A 6,000-nucleotide genomic window follows, 5' to 3' on the forward strand; every position below is an offset into this window, starting at 1 on the left:
TATCCTGCCTGGAAAATGTCAATACCATTGTTTTAAAGCTTTAATCTCTTCAGTGTTCAAGATCTGAATTTAGAGCAGTGTCTACTAAATATGTATTTTGCAAAATTCTAACTCTTTAAATTATTGGTCAATGAGAGGTTCAGTGTTCAAAAAAGTATGGGAAACTGCAATTCTTATATTGTTTTGAAAATTCTCAGTGCCTATTGGTTTATGAAAGCCTTTGAAATTCTTTGATAGATTTAGTTCATTTTATTTCCAAGATTTATTTGGTTATGGGATATTCTCTTGGAAATTCTGACTTAGAGACAACATACTGGAAATTCTGACTTAGAGGCATCATCTTGAATGAGATAATTAGAATATCTCACATGAGAGTGCTATTATTTGTGATCAGAATTATAGTGCAAATGCTTCTGTTTCCTTTTTTTCTGAATTAGTCTTTATGAAAATATAATAGGTTGCTAGTATATTAATTCATAAATAATGGTCATTATTATGGTAAATGCTGATTTAGCACAATCACAATTCTTGCTTTTTTCCAGCACTAGTGGTGTTTCCAATTATGCCAAGGGAGTTTCTAAATTGTAGAAATATAATTAACTTTCATGAGACAGCATGGATGGACCTAGAGGGTATTATACTAAGTGAAATAAGCTAGTTAGAGAAAGACAACCAGATGATTTCCCTTATATGTGGAATCTAATGAACAAAATAAAGTAACAAACAAAAGAGAAACACACTTATATACAGAGAACAAACTGACATTTGTCGGGGGGGGAAGGATGAAGGCGGGGTGAAAAGTGACGGGATTAATCAAAGAAAAAAACCTCATAGACACAGACAACAGTATGGTGATTACAAAAGGGCAAGGGGCGGGGGAGGTAGAAGACAAAGGTGTGATGAGGGCAATAGAATGAGTCTTAACTTGGGGTGGTGAACACACAACACAATATACAGATGATGTATTATAGAACTGTACACCTGAAACCTATATAATTTTATTAACCAATGTCACTCTAATAAATTTAATTAAAAATTCAATAATGCATGTTCATGATTAAAAGGAATTCAATGAGTACAGGAGAGAATGAGATAAAAGTTTTTAAATGTCCCCTTACCCAGTGTCAGATGCTGTTTCCTTGCCCTGAAGTGATAACCTGTTACCTGTTTATACTTCTAGAAAGGCACAGATATTTATATATTGATTTTTAAAATTAAAAGATTATTTTATACATATTGTTCCACAATGATTTGACATTTAATTTGATATATTATCTTTCCACAATCAAAACATTTTGATTTACCTTATTTTAAGTCAACTTTATGGAGGTATAATCTACATATAGTAAAATCCACCAATTTTAAGTGTGCATTCTAATGTGTTTTGAATAAATATGCAGAGTTAATATAGCCAATAACACAATTATATTTCCAATACTATGAAAGTTTCTCTTATGTTCCTTTGCAAGCAAGCTTCTTCTCAGACCCCAGCCTTTAGAAACCACAGATCTGCTTTTTATTTCTATTGGGTTTACCTTTTATAGCAGTTCAAATAAATCAAATCATACAGCTTGTAATTTTTTGTGGCTGGCCATTTTTCAATCAGCAAAATGCCCTTGAAGTTACATGCATTAATAATTCATCTTTTTTTCTTTTATTTTAAGAGTTCATTTCTTTATGTTACCTAACACTGGGGAACAAAATTTTTGTTGCATCCACAAAAACACTTGTTCTTACCTAATTCGAGTGTGCTGATCTCAAATCTGATATTAGTTTTTTTTCTGTAAGCTACAGGATTTTTGCAATTCAAGATTTTAGGTTTTCATCTTATTGTAAAATTTTCAACATTTAGTTTAACGTAATGAAGTAGATTGTCTTCTTGGGCATCATCTTTGTGAAAATATAATAATTTATGTAATGCATTAAATACACATACACTAAAAGATAAGATTGCATCAGATTTGTCTACAATTTCTAAATAGAACATATTAAAACACTTAATCATAAAATTTGCACAAAACTTATTTAAATTCTATTCAGGCAAAAATTTGCATTTGTAGCTCTTGCGTTTGTGTACTTGTTGAGGACAATCTCATTTGATGCCCTGGCAGTAGTCTGCCATCACTAACAGCTTCAAGATTTTGGGGAAACTTATCAAGGTGACTGTTCAGGAAGTGAATCTTAACGCTCAGGTTACATCCAATGTCACAGAAAGCCAACAGCATCCTTTGAGCCAGAAGTTCATAGTTTTCTGCTTTTTTGTTGCCAAGGAAGTTCTTTGTAACTGCCTCAAAGGACTGCCATGCTGCTTTCTCCTCCTTATTCATCTTCCTGGCAAATTCTTCATCATGTATGAGGGTTTGAATTTGAGGTCCATCGAATGCACCTGCTTTTATCTTCTCGAAAGACAAGGCAGGAAAAGCAGAAATAATATGTTGAAAGCATTCACTTTCTTTATTCAAAGCCTGAACAAACTGCTTCATTAAGCCAAGTTTGATATGAAGTGGGGGGAAATGATCCTGTCTCGATTAACTACAGGTTCATTCACAATATTTTGCATCCCTACTTCCAGAGTTTCATGTTTCAGCCACTCATTTTGTGTCTAGTGTTTCTCCCGAGCTCAGCTGTCCCACAAACACAGAAAGCAAAGCTACTTCATGAAACCTCTCTGTTGTCCTAGCAGGAAATTTACCATTTTAAGATCCATACAAATGATCCAGTTATACTCCTCATACTTCAGAAAGTCAAGGACAATTTTTATGTCATTATAATCTTCTCGCAGATGAGTTGAGTAACCAATTGGAACCGCTGCATAAAATTTACCATTGTGTAGGAGAACACATTTCAGACTCTGTTTAGAGCTGTCAAGAAATAGCTGCCATTCTGTTGGACTGTAAGTGGGAATACCTAGCTGGCTGAGAAGACTACTGATATCATGACAGTAATCAAAGTGTTTGTCTTCAGGAAAAAAGTCCACAAAAATTTGTTCACGCTTCCTGAAATGGGATACTTTAGCTTACCAGTGAAGTACATTATTTTCTTGATGCCTGGAGGCTAATAACTCAGCTGTTTTGTTTGATAGGCCCAAATCTCTTACTAAGTCATTCAATTCAGGTTGGCTAAACTGCTGAGGGGTTAATGACTGCTTGGCATCAGAAGAAGCCCCTTCAGATTCTACAACCATTTTCTCATGCATCTTATCAAAATACACTTGATCACCATGTTCACATTCTTTCCCTTAGAAGAAATAAAACCATTGAAAACTGGAACCAGAGTGTCTCAGAGTGTGGGATAGGTCATACTGCTGAAGGAACATTAGGATATGTGATCATATGCCGTTTTTTCTTGTATGGATCAGACAGAAATAACAGTCACTGCTGTGGTCCTAAGGTTCATGCCAAACCATGGGAATACCAAAAGGCATTCCTTTGCATTTTCCTTTTGTCCAGTCACAAAGCATTTCCTCATAATTATGACACACAATATGAGGAGCCCAAGGGCTCCTTGTCTTGATCACCAAGGGGAACTTGAAAATAGGCAATATATGCACGTGTCACAAATGATGAAATATTGCACCTTTGACGTTGAAGTGTGTAACGGCCACCACATATATAACAGAAGGTGTCAGGACTATTCTTACATTTACTCCTACTCAAAGAAGCCATCATTCAATCTTAAAACAAAATAAGAGGGTGTTTTTTTTTATCAGATAATAACTTTTTATATTTAAAAACAACTACAATTATGTAAAAGTGATGTGTGTAGAATATTAATTGCCTTGTGGTTATGTTCAATCCAAGAGTCATGGCCTGTTAACTCCAATTTAAAAACCAATGCACGTCATTAATTGTAACAAAAAGAAATTAAAATTGCATAAAAACTAGAGCATGCAACAAAAAACGGGTTACAGATTTGGAATCAGCAATGCAGAAATATATAGAAACAGTTCTAAAACCTCATGCAACAGAAAACAAAAAAAATTGTTCCCCAGTGATATTATTCTATTATATCGATAGACCACAATTTGTTTATCCGATGGACATTTAAATGCTGCTCAATATTTTCCCTGTATAAGGCTGCAGTGAACATTAAAGCACTACCTTTGTGTGGGTCCATGTTTTCATATCTCTTGGGTGAATACCTAGAGTGGAATTGCTGATTTATATGTTAACTGTGTCTCAATAGGACACTGCCAAATTATTTCCCACCAAGCACCAACAGTATATGAGGGTATAGTTGGTCTTCATCAGTGGTAGTCAACCTGGTCCCTACCGCCCATTAGTGGGCGTTCCAGCTTTCATGGTGGGCAATAGCAGAGCAACCAAAGTATAAATAAAAAGATAGATTTCACTATACTAAGTTGTTTTATAAAGATTTATTCTGCCAAATTTAGTGAAAATTCAACATAAAGTACTTGGTAAGTAATTATTATTATATGCTTTAACTTGCTATAACTCTGCTTTATAAATAAAGTTACTTCCTTACTTTATAAATCAACATTATTGTGGAACTGGTAGGCAGTTAGAAAATTTTACTACTAACAGAGATACAAAAGTGGGCGGTAGGTATAAAAAGGTTGACTACCCTTGGTCTACATCCTTGCTAGCTGGTATTGTTAATCTTTATAATTTTAACTATTCTAGTGGCTATGTAGTGGTATCTCATTGTGATGGTTTTAATTTGCATTTTTCTGACTAATGACCTTGAACATCATCTTAATATGCTTATTTACCATTCATATATTTTCTTGGTGACATGTTTCTTAAAAATTATTGACCATTTATAATTGGGTTATTTTTGTTATCACTCAAAATTATTTATAGACTCTGAAGACAAGTACTTTATCAGGCAGATATGTGTTTTGCAAAAATTACTGACCATCTGTGGTTTGTGTCTTAATTCTCATCACAATGCTTCTAGAAGAGCAATCTTTAATTTTTAAGTAGATCTAGTTTATTATTTTGTATTGTCTATATTGCTTTTTTGTGTCCTACATAAGGTATTTTGTTCAAGCCATGACACAAAGATTTTCTCCTACACGTTTAATATGTGTGATTCTTACATTTAGGTTTATTATCCAATTCAAATTGACATTTGTATGTCTTATGGATTAAGAATGAAGGTTCATTTTTTTGTGTAGGGTTATCCAAATTTTCCAGTACAACTTGCAGATAAACTTATATTTAGAGTTACTTTGGTGACCTTGTTAAAAATAAAGAATATAAAAATGAGTCTTTTTCTAGACTATACTGTTTCACCTATGTATAGTCTATCTTTACATATAAGACACTCTCTTGATTACTGTAGCTTTATATTAAGTTTTGAAATTAGGTAGTAAAAGTTCCTCAACTTTGTTTTTCTTTTTCAAGCTTACTTTTGTTACTCTATGTCCTTCACATTTTTATATAAATTTTAGATTTAACATCAATTTTTATTTAAAAAAAAGCATATTAAGAGTTTAATTGGAAGAGTATAGGTCATTTGAAGAAAAGTTATATCTTACTGGAGTATTCTGGTCCATGATTATAGGGTCTCTTCATTTATTTAGATCTTCTTTAATTTCTCTCAGCAATATTTTATAGTTTCAGTGTATAAGTTTTTACATATTTTATTAAATTTATTCCTATGTATTTTTTTATTTTGATGCTATTATAGTTTAATGTCAATTTTAGGGGTTGCTAGTAGAGAGAAATTAAGTTGATTTTTATATATATACATTATATCCAGTGATATAAATGAACTCAGTTATTAATTCTGATAATGTTTTTATAGGCTCCATGGAGTTTTCTGTGTAAACATTAATGCCAACTGGATGTAATACAATTTGATGTCTTCCTGTTGTCTAAGTCTTCCAATACAATATTAAATACAATTTGAGAGAACATTCTCGTCTTATTTCTAGTCTTAGAAAACTTTCAGTCTTTTCACCATTAATCATGATGTTAGTTATAGTATTTATAGATACAGCAGATGGAGTAAATCCCTTTTCTTTTTTTTTAC

The sequence above is a fragment of the Saccopteryx bilineata genome, chromosome 1 (genome assembly GCF_036850765.1).
Source record: "Saccopteryx bilineata isolate mSacBil1 chromosome 1, mSacBil1_pri_phased_curated, whole genome shotgun sequence".
NCBI classification, from domain to species: Eukaryota; Metazoa; Chordata; class Mammalia; order Chiroptera; family Emballonuridae; genus Saccopteryx; species Saccopteryx bilineata.